We start from the raw sequence: 24,450 nt of genomic DNA on the forward strand, positions 1-24,450 counted from the left end.
CTTCACTCTAGTGGGCTGCCAGCCCAGGCTGTATTCCTGAAGGGACGGGGCAGAGTGGAGGCTGGGAGGGTCCAGGCCCTTGGTCCCCTGAGCTGTTCTTCTGGACCTGGGCTGCCCTCCTCACCCCAGCCCTGCCCCGCTCACGCATGTCTATATTTAAGAATGTTTACAGATAATAATGGGCTTCAGCCCCCAAAGGCAGACGGAAGCCTTCCTTGCAATTGCTAGGCTGGAGGGTTTACAGTGAGTCTGAATGAGCGAGTGAACCAGCCTGGGGCTCCTTGCCAGCCTCTGCCTCCCAGGGCACCCGGGAACATCTAGGAGCTGCAGGGAGACCGAGCTGCAGGGGAAAATGGAGCCTTCCATCCAGAGCCACCCCTTGACCTTGGCTATGAGGCAAGTTTAATCCCCCCAGGGTGGGCATCTATTTAGGGAAGACCTTTGACAGGCAGAGGCTGAGCAAATCCTTGCTGCCGCTGTTCTGGGGAAAGATCTTTCTGGAATCAAAGGACTGTGTCTGATTGGAGGGAGTCTGGGATTGGGGAAGGTGCTGACCCTCTCCCATAGGCAGGTCCTATTTGCATGGCCCTATGGGTCAAACCAGGACCAACATTGAGCTGTGTCCTAGAGCCCAGAAAGAGCTGGTAGGTCAGCTTTTGTTTTTGTGGAATGTCACTGTAACCTATTGCTTCTAGGCTAGACATCTGCATGCTTGTTCATCCTGAATGCAGGATAATTTCCAGGAAACAATAGGTTGCTTCCTTGGGTCTGCCTGTGTCTTGTTCTCAAAGCCGTGTTTTCTAAAAATTCAGCGTGCAGCAGAACCTCCCCAGTGGCAGTTTCGGCATCCATACATGGCTAGAGATAAACCTGCCCCTGTCAGGAGTGATTGTCCCCTGGGGCCTCTGTCCCAGCTTTCTGGCTTGGGGATGTATGCAGGTTACTGTTTGGTTCTTCATGTGAAAGCATTCAGTGGTTTGGAAATAAGGTTGGGTGTCTCAAGTTAGAGCCAGGAAAGGAGAGGGGAAAACTGAGTCAGGATGGTATATGATTTTAAGTTCATGGTTGCCTGAGGTGCCTGCCATGTTCCAGGATGCAAGGATGTTTTGACCCAGTGAGAATCGTACATTCTGGGTCCTGAGCGCTTCTGAAGAAGGGAGAGTTCTGCATGCTGACAGACTCACCCCTCCCCCAGCTTTCTCCTTAGGGGGCCTAGAAAGAAGGTCATCTCACACACTGGTGTGCTGCATGGTTTTGTGCTGTGCTTTGTGAATGAGGTACAGAAGGGTGAAATGCAAGCTAGTTTTAAAAACACAAACTCAAGGACTAATACATCAAACACATATGCATACATGCATATGCGTGCATATGCAAACACACACTCACATGTGCACACCTGTTCATGTACACACATGCATGCACATGTGCACACAAACATGTGCACACACAGGCACGCATACCACACACACATGCATATGCACTCATGCATGCACATGCACCCATGCATGCACATACATGTACACCCCCACACAAATGCATGCACACACCATTTACACACATACGCACATGCACATCACACCACACACACATGCACATGCACTTATGCATGTACATATACACACACATACCAATGCATGCACACATGCCCACACACCAGAGACACACACAAATACAGATGCACATGCACACACATGGACTCTTGAGGTTCATTCAGAAAAAAAAAAATCAAAGCTCCTTTGTCTGTGTGGACAGAGGGTCCAGAGAAGCCACTTAGAAGGTAACATTCATTTGTCACCTAGGTGTGACTCATTTGTTAACTAGGTGTGACTCTTGCAGAGGAAAACATTGCCAGAACGATCTGCAAATTCACCACTATTCAGTTTCACAACATTACAGGTGAAGTAAAACAAGATGATAAGGAAGCCCTCATGGAAACTCGCTGTCTCTTTATGCACACCGTGGTCTGTCCCTGAGCCACACCCATAAGCGAGCGGCTTAAGTAGTTAGCCATTCTGTGGGCTGGCCATGTGTATACATTTTTTTCTTGCTAAAAATTTGTTCATATTAATTCCTTTATTACCAAGGAGGAGCGTCCCCAGTCAGTGTTACAGCCCCTCTGCCTGGTGTGTGAACAATGTTGTTACATAATGCAGTCACCTTGCTTGTGGGGAAATAGTTTAAATATGTATGCTCAGAATATCATTACTAGGAAAGCCTGCCTCTCCTGAAATCACACATTGTGAACCTGTAGAGTTGCCAGCAGGAAGTACCCAGCCTTATGGAGGTGGCTGAAGCCAGTTGTTCTTGGGTCCCAAGGTTGCTGCTTTCGAGCCCTGGAGCTCTTGGTGCTGAGCCTGTGGTGCTATTTTTAGTTCCCTTCCTTCATGCATCTTGACATCATTTGACATGTCACAGCTGAGTCTTTTCTGTGCACGGCAGTTACCGTGCTCTCGTGCTCTCTAATCTGTGTTTTCTGGGACGAAAATAGACCTCACCTAAGCACATTTATTTATTGTATATTATATTTATGATATCGATTATTTTTAAAAGCTACAAAGTAGGGCTGGGGAGATAGGTTAGTTTGACAAGTATGATGGCTTAAGATTGATCCCCAGAACACACATACAAAAGCTGGATGTCGTAGTGTACCCTTGTAATCCCAGAACTGCAGAAGCAGAGACAGATGGATCCCTGGGACTTCCTAGCCAGCCAGGTGAGTTCAGACCAATAAGAGACAGTTCAGGAAAAAGAGAAAGCATGACACCCAAGATTGACCTCAAGCCTCCACACTGAAGCACACACATGTGCACTTGCATGCACATGAATACACACACACACACACACACACACACACACACCACATAGACACATAGTGAAACCTATCCTTTTGATCTTAGTTCTGTTAGGTGGCCTGGCAATGACCAGAAGGGTAAGGACTGTTAATCCTGCCATCGGACCAGGGGACAGAGAGCCATGGTCCTGAGCTTGGAGTACCTGCATCATATACAAGGCTCATCTGTGGGTGTTTTGAGTCTTCAGACCTGGGGCCATCAAGATGAGTTAGTTCTCCAGCAGTCCTGGATGATAGTGTTGGGCGCATGCCCTGTGCCCCAGATCTAGGTCATCCTGGATGAACTCAGGGATTTAGGGAGTAGAGAGCCTACTTCAGCAATAGGTGGAAGGACAGGGGACATTGCTTTGTTGTATCCTGTTCATCTGGTCGAAGGCGAATGTGACTGGAGAAGAACTAAGCATGTAAATCAGACATACTAACTGGGGCTGAGTACAGGGTGGCGGCAGGAAGGAGTCTTTGAACTGAGATGTGATCCTGGTATTTCGGGAGAATGAAGTTCAACTGTCCAAGATCAAGAAGGGTATGAGCCAGGCACTTGGCCCTGAGGTACTTGATTGTCGGGTGCATACAGGTGCAAATGCATGTGTTGCTGGTGAGCACACACAGTGTGGGGTCTGGTGTTGCTATTTGGTGGAGCTGTGGGTGTCATGTTGCTTGAGACCCTTCTCTGCCTATCCAGACATCTGATAAGCATTCAAAAGGCAAGACAAGCTTTAGTGACTTGGGAGAGCTTCTCATGGCAGAGCTCTTGCCAGAGTGCATGAGGCCCTGGGCTGCATCTTCATCGCAAACAGAAACAAAAGGAAAGTGGGATTTGAAAGGCTGGCAGAGTGTAAGTTAATGCAGCAGGCTTGTCTCAGCCACACTGCTCTGGGAGCCTCTGTGAGCGCGCGTGGACAGGAATACACATGTTCATTTCTCTGTCCCTGTCCCCTCCCCTCCCCTTCCTTCCCTCTCGCGCTCTCTCGCTCTCTCTCTCTCTCTCGCGCTCGCTGTCTCTCCCTCTCCTCCTTTCCTTCCCTCTCCCTCCCTCTCACCCTCTCCCTCTCTCCCTCTCCCTCTTCCTCCCTCCCTCTCCTTCTTTACCCCTCCCTCCATCTCACCCTCTCCCTCCTCACTCCCTCTCCCTCTCCTTCTTCCTCCCCCTCCCTCTTTCTCAACCTCTCCCTATACCTCCCTCCCTCTCACCCTCTCTCTCCTCCCCTCCCCCTCCCTCTGTCTTTCCACTTTTCTCCATCTTCTGTCCTCTCTGTTTCCATACCCCCTGTTTCTCCCCACTGCCCTTCTCCCAGTCTCTACACTCTACCCTCTCCCCGCTCCTTCCCCCTCCTGGCCACCTGACAGCAATCTAGTCCAGAAGGATTTTGTCTATGGATGTCCTCAGATCTCCCCAGAGGGAAGGTGGGTCAAGTATAAGTTGCTTCCCCAGGGTCTTCCATTCTGCTTCCTGGCTTTAAAAAGTTCCAGAGGAGAACTTGTGCCATCGACTTGTATGTGGCTTATGGCTGCTGTGGAGGCGGAACACATAGTACACCCAGTAGAAAACATTCGCTTCCTGCCTGGGCTGGGGATGCTCACCGCTACTCAGTGTTTCACACCCAAGTCCACACAGGCACCTTCACTCAGACACTCAGAAGACACAGGGAGAGGTTGACTCCTGGAAGTCAGCAGGTGTCCATGGAGTCTCACTGCAGGATTGTTTCCTGTTTTTATGTTTGAAACATTCATAAGGCATTTTGATAACTGTGGCAGTAACGTGGGACTCTGCAGGAGCGCCACAGGGTTCCATCATAGGATCTGAGCCTCCAATACTGACCATAGACTTGACACACTTGTCACCAAGGAAGAAAATAGGAAATCAATATTGATGTGTTTATAAAAAGATAAAGAGATATAGAATATGTTCTATGCGTGTGTGCTGAGGTGTGGGGGAAGGGAATGTCTCAGCGGGCCCATTGCGAGGCATCCCTTCCCCTTGAGGGACCAGCCACACACAGTATAGTATAGTATAGAATAGGGTTTATTCAGAGCATGAGGAGGGGAGTTAAGAGGGTACTAGAGGCAGAGAGAGGGAGAGAGTAGAGAAGTAGAGGCAGGCCATGAGCACGGGGAGAGAGGGGAAGGGAATGGGGAAAGGGAAAGGGGAAGGGAAGAGCCCAAGAGGCAAGAGATCAAGAGAGCAAGAGAGAGAGGAGGGGGCAAGCAGCCCCTTTCATAGTGGGCCAGGCCTACCTGGCTCTTGCCAGGTAACTGGGGGGGGGGGGGGGGGGGCGGAGCTTAGACAGAATGCTAACAAATATAATTTTGTTTTTGTCTAAAGTTCTCGTTTTAATCTTTCTATCTAAAATAGTTCTATTGGTTCTTTGAGAATTTGTACAGTGCATTTGGATTATAGTCACCTGCTCCTCCAGTTCCTCTCATACCCACAGCACTCCTCCCCTGTTTCTCTAAACCTATCAGCTCCAGTTTGTGCTGCCCCTGTACTCTTGGCTGTGTGGCCATCCACTGGAGAACCGTATCAGTATGACCCTGATCCATGAGCTCCTGAGCCAGGTAGCAAGTGCCTTAGTCAGCAGTGTGTGAGAGGCTGAACCCATTGGAGGCTATTGTGGGTGAACTCCAAGGACTCAGGTTTGCAAAGCTCATGGCCCCAATCCTGCCTGGGGCACAGATGAACAGGAAGCAGGCCTCTCACAGTTACCGGGTACCTGTCAGAGTGTGTGGAGGCCTGTGGGTGGTGGAGGGGGTTGTGGGCGGAACCAGCAAGTTTGCTACTGCCCTGAATTTCTGTGCTAGGAGGAGGGGATAGACAGGAATTGCACCCATTGTCCTGCATGCGAGCAGCGAGCATTGTGGGAAAGGAATGGGAAAATAGGCCAGGGGAAAGAGACTTACAGTGTGGTTGGTGGCAGACCACAGGGTGTGGGTGGTAACACGGAGGTGACATCTGAGTAAGGACCCGGATGGAGTGAGGAAATGAGCGTGTGGATTTCCGTTTAGACAAAAGCCTCATAAGCAGCAGATGCTCCAGGGTGAAGCCCCAACCCCCCACCAGGAACCTGCTTGAGATGAGGAGCCCAAGGGCATCTGAAGCTGCACAGAGAGACAGCAGACAGCATGAAGATCAGTTGGCTTTTGGTCTGAACGTGCTGGGTGCCTTGGGAGGTTTGAGATTCAAAGTAGAATCCAGCCACTGATTTAAGAGAGTCCTCGAACCCCCCAGGGTGAGGACAGAGCAGTGAGAAAGAGAGGTGACCAGGCTGGAGGCCACACCATGATCCAGGCAGGTGAGGGGATGGCCACAGTGAGGTGCCTGTCTAGAAGATGGTAGTGACAAGACTGGGTGAAGGAATGAGTGGAGAAGGGAGCAGGCGTGGCTGTCTCCTGTCTCCGGGCACTTAGCTCTGTTCTTCACAATGGAAGGATAGATATGGGGGAAGGGAGGCTATGGTAGTGTAGTCGGGATAGATGGAAGTACAATTGTCACTATGACAACTTTGAGACACCTGTTAGACGTCCCTGTGGAGAGGACAGATTGACAGTGGGATCTGTGGTCTAATGTTGGGAGAGCCGTCAAGGTTGGAGGACCCTTGTAGGAGGCCACAGTGGTACTTATGCTGAGCTGTCCTCCTTCCCAGACTCATTTGTGTGTCTGCTGCCTGCATCCAATTTGCTGAGCGCTTTCTTTTAATCAAAGTCTTAAAAAAAAAAATCTTTTTAAAAAGGAAATCTCTTGTCGGAAACAGAAATCTAATAGCACTGTCTTTGATGAAAGGCAGCCGTAAAATGAGACAGTGACTGTAAAGCCACATGCAGGGGGCTGGGGAGACGCTCAGTGGGTGAAGTGCTTGCTGCATAAACTTGAGGGACTGAGTCTGTGATCCCTGCACCCACATAAAAAGCCAGGCATGGGGGAGGGGAAAAGCCAGACAAGCCCATGAGTGAGCTCCAAGATCTCCAAGGGAGCCTCTTAAACAGCAGGATGGAGTCAATAAGAAGAAATACAAGGACTGGCCTCTGCATTCAGGTACCTGTGCATACGAACACACAGGTGCACACTCATACATCATACATCCATGCATGCATGTGCACATCCACACCAAACCAATACACAAAGAAAACCTAGTTAGTTCCTACCTAGACATGATCTCCCTCCAAGGGTGTCAGGCCAGAGGACTCTGAGCTTTGTAAATACAACACTAACAGGTGTCAGGATGTCACAGGCAAGCGCCAGATTATGGACTGAGACGGTTAGAAGGAACTGAAGAGACACTGATGCCTGTTATGTTGCTCGGGTTCACGGATACCCCAAGTCACTCTATGATCTTCTCTGTTTCTGACCCTTGAGGAGGCACAGATTGGAGCAGCTGATCTCTGGGGAGCATGGAACCAGAAAGCTTGGAGGCCATCTTGACTCTCTGTTGAATGTTCCATTCCTTCTCATCTTTGCAACAAAATGCTCTCTGGAAGCAACTTAATGGAGGATAGGTTTTTTGGGGGCTCACAGTCTGAAAGGATGCTGACCAGCATGGAGAGCTCATGGTGGTAGGAAAGTGTGACTGGCACTCCCACCAGACCAGAAAGCAAGGCTCTCTGAACAGGCTCAGGGCCAACGTCCAGCTGCCTTGTTTTCTACCAGGTTGTCCCTACCTGCTGGAAGCTTCATAGCTTCCAAAATGACAGAACCAGATGGGGACAGCGCGTTTAAGCGTATGAGCATGTAAGGTTTCACATTCAAACCGTATCTACTAACAAGCTGGTTTCCTCTCATCAGATTTTGAAGACGGTAATCTGAGAAAGAGAAATCTGGGTGTTTCTCAGGTGTTTCCAGGGAGCAACAAAGGCCCAATTGGGATGGTTAGTGACCTGCAGGCTTCTGTTCTCTGGGAGCATTCTCAGTGGAGTTTGGTCTTTTGAAGTTAAGCAACCTGCTTCTTGAAAAAGACTTCTGCATTCATTCATTCATTCATTCATTCATTTTGTGTGTGTGTGTGTGTGTGTGTGTGTGTGTGTGTGTGTTAGTATGTGCAGGTACTCTCAGGGAAAAGAACATTGGATCCCCTGGGGTTGTAGTTACATGTGGTTTATAAACCATCCATGTGGTTTCTGAGAACCAGAATGAGTTGTGCTGGATAATTTTATGTCAATTTGACACAAGCTGAAGTCATCTGAGAAGGAGGGACATCAATTAGGAAAAGCCTCCGTGAGATCAGGCAAGCCTGTAAGGCATTTTCTTAACTAGTGATTGATGAGGAATGGCCTAGCCCTTTGTGGACTTGCCATCCATGGGCTGCTGGTCCTGGGTTCTATAAGAAAGCAAGCTGAGCAAGTCAAAGGGAACAAGCCAGTAAGTAGCACCCCTCCATGGCCTCTGCAACAGCTCTTGCCTTCTGGTTCCTGTCCTGTTTGAGTTCCTGTTCTGACTTTGTTCCATGGTGAACAGTGATAAGGAAGTTGTTAGCATTCTGTCTAAACTCCACCCCCACAGCTACCTGGCTACAGTAGGTATGCTCCTCCCCACAGTTACCTGGCAACAGCCAGGTAGGCCTGGCCTACTATAAAAGGGACTGCTTGCCCCGTCCTCTCTCTCTCTTGATCTCTTGTTCATCTCTTGCCTCTTGCTTTTCCCTGTCCCTTTGCCCCTTCCCTCTTCCCTTACCCCTCTCTCCATGTGCTCATGGCCGGCCTCTACTCCTCTGCTTCTCTACTATCTCTCTCCTCTCTCCCTCTCTCCCTCTCTTCCTCTCTCCCTCTCTTTCTCCTCTCCTCTCTCCTCTCTCCTCTCTCCTCTCTCCTCTCTCCTCTCTCCTCTCTCCTCTCTCCTCTCTCCTCTCTCCTCTCTCTCCTCTCTCCTCTCTCCTCTCTCCTCTCTCCTCTCTCCTCTCTCCTCTCTCCTCTCTCCTCTCTCCTCTCTCCTCTCTCCTCTCTCCTCTCTCCTCTCTCCTCTCTCTCTCCTCTCTCCTCTCTCCCCTCTCCCCTCTCTCCTCTCTCTTCTCTCCTCTCTCTCTCTCTCTCTCTCTCTCTGCCTCTACTACTCTCCTGACTCCCCTCCCCATGCCCTGAATAAACTCTATTCTGTGCTATACCGGTGTGTGGCTGGTCCCTCAGGGGGAAGGGTTGCCTCAGCATGGGCCCACTGAGACATTCCCTTCCCCATACCTCTCCACACACCTACAGAACACACTCTATTTATCTCTTTACCCTTTTATAAACACATCAACCACCACCAGCAGCAGCACTATCCAATGCACTACCACCATTATTCACATTATAACACTACTACCATTGCCATCACCACCACAGCCATCACTGCCATTGAGAATCTCACACCAGCTCATATTCAGACACTACTTACTGTACACCAAATGCTGTTCAAGTTCTGGTTGGTTCCAGCACTATAAATGTAACAGACTCATTTAATCTTCCCCATATCCCTGGGATAATGTACTATCGTATACTCTGCTTGTGTAGGTAAGGCTAGAGCGCCACCGAGGGCGAAAATATGGTTATCAGGGTTACTTGCTTAGTAAATGGTCAGGCTGAGGCCACACCTAGGCAACTGGATGGGCCCATACCCTGCCCTCTCTCCCTTATTTTGCTCTTAGCCAACAAAGAAGCATGATTCTGGACACAAAGAACTGGACACCCTGCAGGGGGTCTGCCACTTGGCATAGTACATAAGAGACAGCTATACCTTAGAAGTTGGCACTTTACAAATTCCTGTAAGGACAGGGAAAGACCACACCCCACACCTCAGACCTTCCTCCTTTAGCCACCAAATTGTCCTGAGGGCTCTGCTCTCTGCTCCAGGCAACAGGTAGGTGGTGATCGGCAGTGTGGCTGTCTTTATGTCAGGAAGGTTCTCACCAAAGGAAACAACATACCAGCAGGCACCGCTGTGATGAGAACACTGAAGTTGAGATGGCTCTTTAGGGTGACTATGGAGGGCTGATCTCAGGAGGTATCAAAGAACAACAGTCTGGCCAAGCAACAAGTGTCAGGTGTTCTTAGAAAGAGAACAGGAGCAATAGCCCCAAGGCTGGAGAGTCTGTCAAACTGAGGAGTGGCCAGTGTGCTGTAAGTGTAGAGACAAATGCCTGCGCCACACCCACACACACCCTGCAGACATCAACACCCACACATTCACTAAGCCTCAGGACAAACTGTGAGGGAGGAAGCCCTCGTCATTGTTGCAGACTGGGAAAGTATGAAGCCGAATGTGGGGGAACTGACACACAGTGGAGCCAGGTTTCAAACCCAGATGGCCCAGCTCCCAGGCACAACTTTCAACCTCCAGGCTGTGTGACCTGTGCTCCCCAGGAATAAGGGTTGAGACTAGATTTCACAGCCTGTGGGTGGTTGAGTCTGGAGTTTTTGCACAGGATGATGGGAACAGGGGATGAAAGACATTGTCTAACAGCAGCTAAGCAGAAAACCAGTCAGAGGGAGGCTGGAGCATGAGGCAGTAACCTTTCGGGAAGCTACATGGTCTCCCAGGGTCCATGTGTCTTATAGTGACTAAGAGCCTGTGGTTCTTGGGCTGGGGGAGGGGTGAGATAAAGAGGGAGATTCAAGGTTCCGTAAAGCAGGGGCTAGAGGTGAAGGTCTGGGGAAGGATGGAAAGGCTAATTTTGGTCAGGGGACCATGTGAGCATGTAGCTGGATGCTGGACTGTGAGGACCAGCCAGGCTAGTGGCCCAGGACCATGGCTAGCTGGTTCTGACAGATCTCATTCTCCTCTCCTTCCATCTAACACCTTCCAAGCATCCCTAAGATGCTTGAACTGGAAAACTGGTCAATACATCTCACATTTTAGAGGCCCAAGCAGAAACCTGATCAATAGATTCCACTTTTTGGAGGTCCCAGCACCATCAGTTCCAGGAGCTTAGGGATCTCCATAGGATTGACCCCAAGGCAAAAACCTACAAAGGAATGGGGGGGGGGGGGCGGGCATCTCAGTAATTCAAACCTCTTTTGCTACACACGTCTCAGCATCCGTGTGGTGGATGGTAACTCCTGTCTCCAGTATACAATGCCCAGCTCTCATCCTATCCTTCCCAGAGCACCCCACAAAAAACAACAATGGCTGGCCGTGGCCCAGAGATGCCACAGTCAAAGCAGCTAAGAAGGCAGCCAGTCCTGTGCTGTGCAGTGAAAGATGTTAGATCTGCCATGGCACATCAGGCACTGAAAACCAGCAACCACAGGGGGATTGAAATAAACCCCTGGTGGTAAAACTCACACATAAAACCCATTCAGGGCTGGAGAGCCGCCTTAGCAGTAAAGAACACCCTGGTCTTAGTTGCGGTCACTACGGCTGTGAGGAAACACACCATGACAAAAGCAAGTTGGGGAGGAAAGGGTTTATTAGGCTTATACTTCTGATGTGTTTATAAAAAGATAGAGAGAGTGTGTTCTCTGGGTGTGTGCTGAGGTATGCGGGGAAGGGGATGTCTCGGCGGGCCCATGCAGAGGCATCTCTTCTTCCTTGAGGGACCAGCCACACACTGGTATAGTATAGCATAGAGTTTATTCAGGGCATGGGGAGGGGAGCCAGGAGGGTAGTAGAGGCAGAGAGAGAGAGAGAGAGAGAGAGAAAGAGAGAGAGAGAGAGAGAGAGAGAGAGAGAGAGAGAGAGAGAGAGAGAAGAGTAGAAGCCGGCCATAAGCACATGGAGAGGGGGGAAGGGAAGGGGTGAGGGGACAAGGAGAAGCAAGAGAACAAGAGAACAAGAGAACAAGAGAACAAGAGAACAAGAGAACAAGAGATCAAGAGAAAGAGGAGGGAGCAAGCAGCCTCTTTTATAGTAGGCCAGGCCTACCTGGCTGTTGCCAGGTAGCTGTGGGGGTAGAGTTTAGACAGAATGCTAACAGTGGTTGTGTTGACAGTGGTAGTCATGGTGATGGTGATACTGCTGGAGATGATGGTGGTAACATTGACAGTGATCACCTTGAAGGATAGGATAGTGATGGTGAAATGATGGTAGAGTTGATGGTGGTGGTACTGGTGTTACTGTTGACAGGGTTGATGGTGAGGATGACAATGGAAGAGACAGTGATGGTGGTGATGGTGGTGATGGTGGTGATGGTGATAGTGATGGCTGTGATGATGGTGGCAGTATTATGATGGTACTGTTGGTGGTGGGGACCATTGTTATCATGGTGATACAGACAGTTCCAGTGTTTGAGGTGGTGATGATGAGGGAGACGTATTCAAACTATGGAGCAGAAGTAGATTTGACGAAAATTATAAAGAGTTAAATAGAAAGCTGGGACACAGGCCAGTGCCATCATCTTCATTAGCAATGTCAAGTGGATGTAGGAGACGCACGGTCCTGGAATCCATGCAGGCTGACAGAGTGACTGCTCTGCCGAGTGTCGCCTTGAGCCTTTGAGGGTGTGGAGGAAGACTCTGGAGCTGTGATTTTCATTTTCTCTATGGCACAGGGCCCATTTCAGGGTTTCCATTCTGTTACATATCGATCCTTTCCTGGACATGGAAAGAAATACCATCATCACATTCCTCTGAGGGGTACAGGATATGCACTTGTCCCAGTCAAACACTTCGTTGTTACTAGCAAAACCTTCCAGGTCTTGCTTGTGGGGAGCATCCACTGTAGTTGTGACCCATCCTGAGCTTTGAACCTGCCAAGTCCCCCAGGTCACATGGCCGTTTCCCCTTATACCTTTCTTTAGCCCTCAGAGTGTCCGTATAGAGGAGAATGCTTTACTTACGGCAGACACTACCTTTGATGCCCAATACTGGCTATATTTTCTTGTCTAAACATCAGAGAACAGCCTCAGACATGGACCCATGATGTCATAGAGCCTTTCCAGAATGTAGCAAATCATTGACTTGTGTCCGTTGCTTTTTTGTGTGGTGTGTGTGTGTGTGTGTGTGTGTGTGTGTGTGTGTGTGCATAACATTTCTGGAAATTGATTCTGATATTCCTAGCAGAGTCAAAATGTAAAGTTTCCTTTCATTTCTATGTCTGAAATAAGCTTATTAAAATATAAATCATACAGTGTATGCATCCAAGTGTATTCACAGAGCAGAACCCACAGAGGCAGTGCCAGGAGGATTCTTGACACCTTTGCAGAGTGCTCTAGCTTGTAGCTGGGCCAGCCGGTGACATTGGAAGGGTATAGAAGGGGTCATTTGGAGCCATATAAGCTGTTCCATCTCATCCCTGGGTAGGATCAGTTTTTTTCCTTATAACCCCCTGCAGTGTGATAAACCACAGAAAAAGATGGAAAAACCGGATCAGTCTAGGTGTTGCGTCCTGAGAACGTGTGGCTCATTACTCCTGTCCCAGCGTTGCGGGAGGCTCCGTGTCCAACTTTAATCTAAGCCTCCACTTGCTCAGAACTCTGACCTGTGCCATGGCATACACAGGCCACTGAATCATATGTCTTCTCTGTTGTTTCTCTCTGCCCTGTTCTTGACTCTGCTGCTTCACCCATCACATGTTCATAAAAGTGGTAGGTGACCCTTCAGTCTTTCTTCCTTTTCACTGTGGTGTTCATTGAATCATTGAAGAATAGATAAATAACGATGAAACTTCAAACGGTGAGATCTTTGCTCGTGGTCAGGATGGAGAGGCAAAGAGCATCGTGGGACGCCAGCTCCATTCCCCAGCTCAGGCTGGGTGATGTCACACTTGTTCCTAGCATTAATTTCTATTCTTTGCTGGTGTTCAGATCTCAGGCCTCTATTTAAGACACAACACAGAACTCTCCGAAGCTCATATTTGCATCCTGTGTGGGCCGAGGTGCCTGGCTTCATTCTTGCTATATATACCCCAGCATCTCCTGGTATTTTTAAATGCGCCTCTTCAGAGCCAGCTTCTCTGTCATGTACACTCATTGCAGCACCAGCGAGCTGCAATGCTCTTTCCAGAGTCCTGGGGGCAGATGACACGTAACCCCTGTGTGTTCACAAGTGGGCTCCTGTCAAGTCCTGCTTCCCAGTGTCCTGCTAGAGTATAACCATTTTAATTTATTTTCTCACCCCTGCCCTCCGTGTTGAGAACTGACCTCTGGAAAGCTGCAGAGGCATCTCCATTCCCTCCTCTGTTAGGCCTTCCTATTGAGTCTCCGTGCATGCATGTGTTTAAGTGTGCACACATGCACACATGGATACAGGTGTGTGTGCAAGTATGTGTATGTAGAAGCCAGAGGTCAACAGTCTCGTGTGTTATACCTCAGGTGTTGTTTACCCTGTTTTTGAGATAGGGTTTCTACCTGGGATCTAGGGATTGCCATGTGGGCCAGGTTCCATGGCCAGTGAGCCCAGGGATCGTTTCATCTCCACCTCCTTAGGAATGGGATTGTGAGCATAGGAAACAAAACCTGGAATTTTTTTAAAACTGAAGCTCCTAGGAATTGAAGTCAAGTTTGCATGCTTTCAAACGCACTATGCTTTCAAAGCCAACAGTTTACAGTGGAGCAATCTCCCTAGCCTGGTGTGATCTTCCTGTCTGAAGTGTCACTGGGCCAGGTGCTCATGCTGTCTTGTGCCCATGTTCCCGCCCTGTTTGAAGTTCTTCAGTACTTTAACCAGGATGTGTAAAAAGAAACAAACTAACAAACAATATCTCTCAAATAACAAGAGCCCTCTCTTGCAACCACACCAATTCTGCTTCCCAGCTCCTGCAGCCTGCTGGTGGCATGGTCCTCTAGCCTAGTAACCATGAGATCTGCTGTAATCAGGTACCTAGAGTTACCAACCAGGTAGCTGCCCTCCACAGCTCTGCTTGGCAGTGCTTTCTCTCAATGTCCTTGCTCTGTGCTCATCCCACCAGGAACTCACTCCCCATCGTCAGTGGTTCTACGGAGTCTGTGTAACCCCCCCCCCCACCACCCACACACATCCTGTGTGTTAGTTCTGTACAGCCCAGCTCTGGTCTCCTTAGACCTGAGCCCTAGATCTCAGCATGTCTCATCCACAGCTGTGGTCATCTCATGTGGGCAAAGCCTTGGCTGGCACTGAGGAGAGTCTGCTCACAGACCAAGGACAGAGTAGGTTGTATCTTTGTTTTCCTGCCTCCCTTCTCTGACCATCTATATCCCCACTAAGTATTACATGGTCTGTGGCTTTGTTTCCTGGTTCTCTGGGAAAAGGAGCCACTTTGAGCTGATCCACCAGACCCTGCCTCGGACCCCAGAGCATCTGCTGCTCAGGCCCAGAATGAATACTGAGCTACATCTGGGTCCTGTCATGCCACTGAGACCCTTCGGAGACACACATCTGTCAGGTTCAGTGAGGCACGTAGCCCCAAGGGACTAGCATGACATCCCAGGACACAGGCTGGGCAGGAGCTGGGGGATTCTAGAAGGTTGACAAGGGAAAGTCAGGGCCAGCTTAGCATTAGCTGCCAGCAAGCAGGGACATTTGCTCAGTGAAGAGAGTGGCTGAGGTTAGACCATCATGGAGTCATATGCAAGCTCTACAGCTCCTCTGACCTGGGGGGAGGGGCTCCTGTCTCCTCCCACAGAAGCTACCTCAGGCTTTCTCTCAACAGGCTGGTTGCCACCTTCTTCTTTTGTTGTGTTCTTCCTCTCAATCTTGATAGGTTTGTGTGTTAGGGATTCCGGCCTCAGTCTGAGAGGAGAGCAATTTGTTTGGCTTGATGCTAAGCTCAGTTATTCTTGTCAGACAGACATTGTTGTCTTTATGAGGATAAATTTATCTGGGCCTTTCTTCTTTTGTGATGTCTGGCTTTTGTGTCACAGTTTGAAGGGATTTCTACACTTTAAGAGCATTTTCAAATGTCTTCTTTTTGTCTCTTTAGGCTGTTCCCCCCCCCCCCCCTTTTTTTTTTTTAATATCTAAAGCTTTGCTCAATCTGGAATTTATTTTGATATGAAATATAAGGAGTGTGTTCAAACTTCTTTTTATTTCTCTGGTACTAGAGGTCAAACTTGGGGCTTGTACCAGGAAGTTCTCACTCTAGCCCCTGGTTATTGAACACAGGCTGGCCTCAAACTCCAGACACCCTGCTTCAGCCTCCCTAAAGCAGGATGGCAGGTGCTCATGACCATGTGTGACTAAGACATCTTTCATTGTAGACTGTCGGCCACTGTTTTGAGTCCATTTATTGACTAGTCCCCCAATCCTGTCACCCCTCTCACGGATGCTCACCATCCCCACAGGACTGGGCATGTTGTATTTACTCACAGAGACCTGTCTGCTCTTGGAACTTTTGTGTTCTAATCATTGCACCCTATTTATTTGTTTTAATAACTGAAAATCAGTCCTTCCCCTTTACCGGCCTACTAACTCTTTAATGCAAGCGTTACCTTATTTGCTATATTTCTTTCAGCTCTTTGATAACATAATGAGATTTTTGGTCAGGTGGGAACCATTGAATTCTAAGGAAAGCAGGATGCTCCCCTTCCAGAGCCTTCTGTCTCCTCTGTGGCGCACAAGCATTTTGTCATAGTGCTATACTTAAGGTGGCTAATAAAGGAACGGATTCAGTGCCCCCACCTCCACCTCCCCTCTGCCACCCCTCCCCCATGCACCCTCACCTGACTCACAGCCTTCAGCTCCTAGCCTTCCATCTGAAGGCAGGCTGTTGCTCAGGACCTGACCTTGTGCGTGTCTAGTGACCTCATCCTATGACCTCATCCTGGGACTTCATTTTAACCTCTAGCTCACAACGGCCCTTTCTGCTCAGTGGTGTGCAGAGGGCAGAGCTGAGATAAGGGATTCAGCTGTATTTGCTTTCTGTTCCCATTCAGAGATGGTACAAGTGACTAGAGTCAAAAGTTCAGTGTGTATATGTGTGTGTGTTCCTGTGTTTGTACGTGTGTGTGCGTGCGTGTATGTGTGTGTTGTCTTTGTCTCCCTCAGGTGTCTTCCCCTCAGTATCAGCCAATTTTTCTGAAAGGGTCTCTCACTAGCCTGGATAGTGCATGTGGGAGTATCCACCTGGGGAATCCATTGAACTGGGGAATCTACCTGTCCCCACCTCTCCAAACTGGGATTGCTAGCTTAGGCCACCACACCAGGAATTCTATACTTGTAATTCTGGGGCCTGAACTTGGGTCCTCATGTTTGCAGGCAAATCCTTTATCAACTGAGCCATCATTTTAGCCCTTGCACTTCATTCTTTTATGGGGTTAACTCCTCAAGTCTTACAGAAAATATACCACACCTTGAGAGTGGTTCTCAGTGAGGAAGCAATTTTGGCCCATCCTGAGAGACGGGAATCCAACAGTCACTCCCCCTGAGGGGACTACTGGACTATAGAAACATGCTTGGAATCGGTGGTAATCCAGAAGGTCACACAGCTCAGTCTAGAGGAGCCCTTGCCTGTACTTGTTCTAATTCTGCATCACTTTATAAATAGCATCCGGCCAACTGCCCAGTGATGATTTCGGTTGTCCCTCACCAGGGCCCTTGTAGCTGGGGTGTGATTTTCTGTGGGTCCCCTTAACCTCAGAAGTGGAGGAACATGAGGACAACAGGATTGCTGCTGGAGCTGTCAGCAGCTGACATCTTGTCACACCCTGTCCGCCACTGTTGTCCGCACTCACCATGCACTGCACAGAGTTAGTTCTCATAAGACTTATGAGGCAGCTGCTCTTCTTATCCCCACATTACAAGTGAAACAGGCAGTCCCAGGAATGCTTGGGAGAGCTGATGCAGAAATGCACAACCTGCTGTGTATCCCTTGGGCTGTTCCTGCCCTTGGTGCAGCTGCATGGAAGTTGGAACTCAAGCACCTTGTGTAGTCTCTCAGCTCCACCTACATGACCTTTACAACATACGGTTCCCCAAACCCAAATCTTCCCCTGTGGAATGGAGCCATGGTACTTAGTTTATAGGATATGAGCTTTACAGGAAAAGACACAGGCTAAAAGTTCAGAGCTCTACCCAGCATAGGAGATTCTCAGAGGGCAGTCGGCTCTCTCGACCTGCATGGCATTTTGGAGCCTGAGTTTCCAAATATGTGTGTGAAGCCATCACTTTGCATCTTGGATGGCTGTGTGCCTTTTGGGCTTGGTTCAAGGGCTTAGCAGGGTTGCGCTCCTATCTGTGCCACGTGTGCGGCCCTGGCTGAGCCTCCTCCTGCCTGAAGCAAGGTCTTCTGGGTTTCATGAGGACTCAGGAGGACTCTTGTTTCATTCCTGGGATGGTGGTGCTCCCTTCTCTATGGCATAGCTCTTCTCACAGTGTGGTGCTGCCGCATGTGTTATCTTCTCACACTGTGGTGCTCCGCCTCTGTTGTGTGCTGCACAGAGCTAGTGCTCTGCTGAAAGAGTGTCTCTTTGTGGGCTTTGCAAAGACAGAGCTGCTCCTCTTTCTGTACTGAGGTACCTGTCATTCCTCCGGGAGAGAGAGGCCAGGCCACAACAGGATGGTCCTTCGAGTCTGTAGTGGTTTGAATGAGAATGGCCACCACAGGCTCCTGTGTTTGAATGTTTAGTCCTCAGTTGTCAGAACTGTTTGGGAAGGATTAAAAGGTGTGGCCTTGTTGGAGGAGGTGTACACTGAGGGCGGGCTTGGGTTTTCAAAAGCCTACTCTAGGCTTTTTCTCTGCCTACAAATCAGACTGTGAAGCTCTTAGCAACTACTCAAGCCTCTCTGCTTCCCACCACGAGGTACCACGATGATCACGTACTAACCCTCTAAAACTAAGCAAGCACCTAATTAAATACTTTCTTCTTTAAGAGTTGCCTTGGTCATGGCGTCTCTTCACAGCCATAGAGCTGAAACTGAGACACGGGTATTGGGCAAGTGGTCTTTGAGAAAGGAAGGATGTTAGGGAATTAGGCAGGCATCTAGCTAAACCTGTAAAGCATCCAGAAAGCCTAGACCAGGGAAGGCTTTGGGACAGCTGGATAAGAAACTCGTGAAGAGGGAAATGGTTTAAACTTCAGTAGGTGATCCTGACACCGGCTCTTCAGACCTCTTCTACAGAGTGCACGCAGCAGCAGTAAGTTTCCTGCTTGCCAGGTGATATCACACAAAGGTGTAAAATAGGGCTCATAGCAATGGCGGCTCTTGTCGTTATTTTAGTTGCTGATGATTAAGATGCCGTCAATCTGAAGACAGAAAAGACAAGACAAGAAAGCTGCTGTTGGTCCAAGAAAGCAGTGCAAGGCTTGAAGGATGCTGGGAACATTCAGTGGGCTTGGTATCACTGCCTTATGTGTGCCAGATGTGGCTGGGAGCAGCTGTTGGTTGCACTTCCACAGGGCTTGAATGTGAACCCCCCAGCTCCCACTCTTCCATGTTTTAAATATCTGTTCCCTGGCTGGTAGCACTATCTGCAGAAGCTGTGAGCCTTTATAGGGGTGGGGTCTAGCTGGAAGGAACAGGCATTTGCAGGTTATACCCAGCACCAGGTTTCAGCCACTTTCGGCTAACTGGCTGCTTCTCTGTGGACAGCTTCTTCACTTGTTCCCACTGCTAAGAATGCTGCCATGCTCTCCCCATGATGATGGACTAAAACATCAAGCTCAAATAAAATTTCCTCCTTTGACTTGCTTCCACGAGTTATTTTGTTCACAGAAGTGAGAAAAGTAACAGAAGATTGGTACCAAAGAATCGGAGTCATTGCTGTGACTATGCTGACTTCCGTGGGTCTTTAAAACCGGCTTGCAGAGGGATTGGGGAGGGTTTAGAGATACAGGATTTATGCAGTGGGTGGTTCTGGTCTGAGTGAGAATTGCGATGTTTCAGATGGAAGCAGGAACTGTTGATAAGTTGACTAGAGGCCATTTGTGTCATATACATTTGTGAACATACATTCAGCTGTTAGGCTTGTATCCGGAACATATGAGTGATGCTGGATTGACACGTGTGGCCTAATGGTGGGGGAAGTTCAAGGTATGGCATGGTTATAGCTAGCTACATTTGGCCAGGTATATAGTGAGTGTTGGGAAGGCCTGGAACTCATGCAGTCTGAGCAGAAAGGGCTTTCTTAAAATTGAAGACATGTGGGTTAGTTTAAAGAGATCAGTGCTGCTAAAAAGAAGGCCTATGCTTTGAAGATGGGGATATGGGGAATGAGGCTGAGAGGGCTATCCATGAAGAATTCCAGTGTATAAAAAGAGAAAGCTACTAGGATTCTTCCCTTTTAGTAGAGAGGGGCCCATAGAGGTACAGTTTATTACAGAGACTCCCAGAAGCCATGGCAGCTGTGTGCCAAAAAGGCTCTGTTACTTCTTGAGCTATTAATCAAACTTGGCATTGTCTGTGTGGTGCTGGAATTGTAGGCATACAGGATATAGAAAGTACAGGGTCATGGAGGCTTGTAGTAGGGTTTTTGTTTGTTTGTTTGTTTGTTTGTTTGTTGTTTTTTTTTTTTTTTTCAAAAACCTGGAAGCCAGGCAGGGTGGGGCTGCAGGTGCAGGGAATGCAAGCAGGGTGGCTTGATGTCATCAGTACTCACATCATGATATATCCCCTAGTGGTTGGACATGGAGCTTTAATGTTTCTTCTTCTAGGTCTTGACTGCTTTGGTCCAGTCCTTGCTTTCTATCCCACTGTGCCTCCTTTTCTGATTGGGAATCCGTAGCCTGCATTATTATGTATATAGAGAGTGTGGGAACTGCTTTTGTGTTGATGAGGACTTGCTGTTAAGAGTTTGCCTTGGATCTTAGGGATGAATGGACTGACAGTGTTGGGACTACTAGGACTCTGCTGACCCTTGAAGCTGAAGTCAGTGCATGGCCATGAGACTCTGAAGTCAGGGTGGAATGTTAATGCTTTGAATATGAAACTTCCCCTGTAGGCTCAGGTTTTCAATACTTATTTCCCACCTGGTGGTTCTGTCTTGGAAGACTATGGGATCATTAAGTGGTGGGATCTGGCTGGTAGAAGTAGGTCAGCAGGGGTAAACCTTCAAGGTTCAAGCTTGGCCCCTGATACTGGCCACTTCCCTCTTCCTAGGCCTGTATGACATTTATTACTTTGCAACAGGTTTCTGCTACTGTGTACACCACTCGGCTTCCTTGCCTTGGTGGCTGCGAACCTCTGAACTGTGAGCCAGAGTAAATCTTTCTTCTCTTGGATCGTTTCTGTCACACACTTTGGTCGTAGAGATGAGTAAAGTTGCCTCATTCGGACGGTGAAGTTGAGACTGAGCTCTCTGAGATGTTGCTGGTCTTCCTGCTCACACTTGCACACTCTTCATCTCCCTTACAGTGGAAGTGTGCACAAGAAAAGCATCATCTATGTCCCACCACCCAGATCTGAAGGCTGTTGATACCGGCTATCCAGAGGTGAAGTGTGTTCAGGCTATTGGTACCCACCATCCAGAGATGAAGTCCATTTGTGTCCCATCACCTGGATCTGAAGGCTTTTTATGTCTGAAACACTTCACATCTAAGCTGAGTTCATTACAGTATGCTTCCTTATTCAGGCATATGCAGATATAACTTCTATAGATAAAACCGAAATTAGGGCTGGAGCTATACCTCAGTGGAAGAGCACCTGCCTACCATGCACAAGTCTCTAGCTCCAGTCTCTAGAACTGCAGGAGAAGGTGGGGTAGAGGATACAAAGCAAAACCTCCGGCAATTGAACCATTTGTCACACCTACACCATACTTTTAAACATAAGCTTATTCTGTAAGCATATTCCCACAGCTAGAGCATTTGGGGGGCGAGAGGAATTTCGCATGCCCCTAAGGTGCCCAGTTCCTGTCAGAAATGGGATAATGGTTTCTACCTCATAGAAGTCTATTTTACTTGGACTGGCAGGGGTTAACAGAAGTCTGCTTCTGCATCAGCTGTGGCCTTTCTCCCATTTACACTGCTAGGGAAGGGTGCTCACCCCCAACTCCCCATGCTGGGCTGTCAGTAGGCAGTTGTGCATACTCTGTGGCTACCACAGAGTAAAATCAGATGCAGACCAAGGCAGGCATACTGAGCACCACAGGACCCGGTGATACATGATTCAGATGGGTCTGGGGAGATACTTCTCATGCAAAGCGCTTGCGTAAGCCTGAAGATCCAAGGTCAGATCCCCAGAGCCCATGTAAAGAGCCATACACAGTAGGAAATGCATCTGTAACCCCAGCATATCCCTACTGGGAGAGAGGAGAACAGGAAGGAGAATCACAATCAAGCCAGTCTAGCAAAACAGGAATGAACAGCACGAGAAACCCTGTCTCATACAAAGTGGCTGGCAAGGACCCAAGGCTGACCTCTGACCTCCACAAGGCATGTGTATATCTACACACACCATATACATTTATACACAAATTAATTTTAATGAATAAATAAATGATGGAAGCACCTCTGAGTCTCACCCCAGCCTCACTTAGCACAAGCAGTGGGCAGTAAGTGTCAACCAGGCCCTCCAGAGTCCATGGAGACAGAGGCCACTGTGGAGACTAGAGGCATGTACACCTAATTCACAGGGAACCTCTCCTCTTTCCTTCAAGGGGCTGAGCGAGTGTGAAGTCTACCTCAGCTCCCCCTTTTGCACCCCTCCTTCTTGAGATGCTTCTCACACTACAGCAGAATCAGTTCATTCAGACCCTGGACATTTGTATGCCAGCCAGTGTCACTGAGAAGGTGCAGGGTGACTCAGGGAATACTAAGAAGCAGCCCCTGCTGTGACTACATCCAGCTGGGCCTCTGGGGCAGTTGCCTGAGGAGAAGCCAAGACAATGGTGTGGACAGCTTGGCCAGCCCTCAAGGGCTTAGAAATTAGGGTTCAAGCTGGACCTTGCTACCCACCTCACAGGTCATAAAACTAAGGCACAGGGCTGTGGTTAACTCCACATGTGTGCCCCTTTGAACCTGTCTGCGTGGATTGGGATCCAGCCTATTCTGTCAATTGCTTCTAAGAAGCCTGAGTTTAGAGGTGTCATGGGATACATCATGAAATAAGTAGAAAGGGTGCTGGTATCCATTTCTTTGTCCCTGCCCACTACTGGGACCATGGCAGTGGCAGAAGGCTTCACTCTGGCCTGTCCCATCCTTTCCTGGCCATAAGCATTGGCAAGTGTCCAGCCCTCCTGGACTTTCATTCCCCTGTGAGGCTCATTCCATGTAATGATTGGGAGTAGAGACAAATACAGGCAGTAAAGAAGAAGCAGAGAATTTCTGACCCAAGGACTCGACCAATGTGTACACACACACACACACACACACACATACACACACACACAAACACACACCCCTATACCTAAACCTATACCTAAGCCTATATCCATACCTATACCTATACATAAAATAATTTGCATTATGGGGACTCAGCTTTCATGTGTCCCCATGTAGATGGGTACCAACTTCTGGCAGAAGCCCTTGTGATACTCAGCAAGACTGTAGCTGGGAGCGCTCTGGCTCCCCAGTCTATGCCTAAGACAAGGAGAGGCCTGCATTTGTAATAAGCATTCATATTGCCCAGCAAGCAGAAGTGAAAACATCATGCCCCAGTGGCCATCAAGGAACAGGACTTGTGGCCTCATGCTGATGTGCTACACTCTTACTTCAAGACTCCAAGGGGTAGAGGAGAATGGTGAACTCAATTCCTATGGAGAAGGACAAATGTACAGTGATTTGTGACCCTAAAACATCCAACAAATAGCAGTTTTCATGTTGTGTCTGTGGGTATGAAGGGTGCTGGGGAGAGAGGAGGAGGAGGAAGGTAAAGACCCCCATACTCGGGAGACCCTTCCTCAAGTCTCAGGAGATCACAACCACCCAAAGATCACAAGAAACCATACCTGGATGCAATTAGCAGAGGCTTTATTAGGGAAATTGGCTGGTGGTCAAACCACAAGCTCTCTCTCTGAAGAGCAAGGTTTGGCCTCCAGTGATGGGTTAAGGGGTCTTTTAAAGAGGAAAACCACAAACCAGGGGAGTGGGGAGGGGGTGAGGGGTTGCCAAGGATACATAACATAAGAATAGTGAAACATTCCAGAGAAACCCACCCTGAAAGGTTAATAGCCATGGAAATTACTCAGTACAATCATTTTTCTCAAAAATGTAGTCTTACCAAGTCACTGTCCCCTATACCGTCATTACAAAATATTTCTCACTTCCTCCAGTCACAGCCCCACCTAGATGGCTTGTATTTTTTATCGTCAGAAATGTGTCTTCCTGCTTCCCCACCCCCACCCCCACAGGTGGGCCTGTTGCCTGAGGCTTGAGGAATGTAATCCAGCAAGTGTCCTCTGATTCAGGGGCAATGTCCTTCACCTGGAATGTGTCCTGGGGTAGTGAAAATCTTACATTCAGTTCCACTTTCTGGAACTTGCATTTTTCTGCCCAGGTCTAAGGGCAAAGAAAAAGTCTACATATTTCATAAAATGGTCTTTATAATTTTTCACTCTACAAAGGGAAGGGAGAAGAAGAGAAGGGGAGGAGGAAAGAGAGATGAGAGATGGGGGAAGGAGGGAGGAAGGGAGGGAGGTGGGGAGGGAAAGAGAGATATAGTTAATCAGCTAGTCACTAGTCTTAGAGATAGACAGGCTGGGGCCAGGCAAGGCGTCCTTCTGTAAGTGTTAGATGTATCCAGAGCATCTGCCTTTACCACAGCCTTCCTAATGCTGCAACCCTCTAATACCATTCCTTATGTTGTGGTAACCCCAACTACCCAACCATAAAATTATTTCATTGCTACTT

At 48.7% G+C, this 24,450-nt stretch overlaps 1 protein-coding gene across 3 annotated transcripts in view; it reads left to right on the plus strand.

Annotated features, from left to right (window-relative positions):
* The window catches only part of Phactr3 (phosphatase and actin regulator 3), a 219,182-nt gene that overhangs the window by 80,798 nt on the left and 113,934 nt on the right, over positions 1–24,450 (plus strand). Inside the window, exon 1 of one of the 3 annotated variants that reach the window (XM_076930349.1) lies at positions 294–396. The exons of the other annotated variants lie outside the window; for them this stretch is intronic. The gene's annotated coding sequence lies outside the window, so the exon portion shown is untranslated. Of the gene's footprint in view, positions 1–293; positions 397–24,450 lie in introns of those variants that run through there. 3 annotated transcript variants of the gene reach the window in all.

This window comes from Arvicanthis niloticus, chromosome 2 (genome assembly GCF_011762505.2).
Source record: "Arvicanthis niloticus isolate mArvNil1 chromosome 2, mArvNil1.pat.X, whole genome shotgun sequence".
Taxonomy (NCBI): Eukaryota; Metazoa; Chordata; class Mammalia; order Rodentia; family Muridae; genus Arvicanthis; species Arvicanthis niloticus.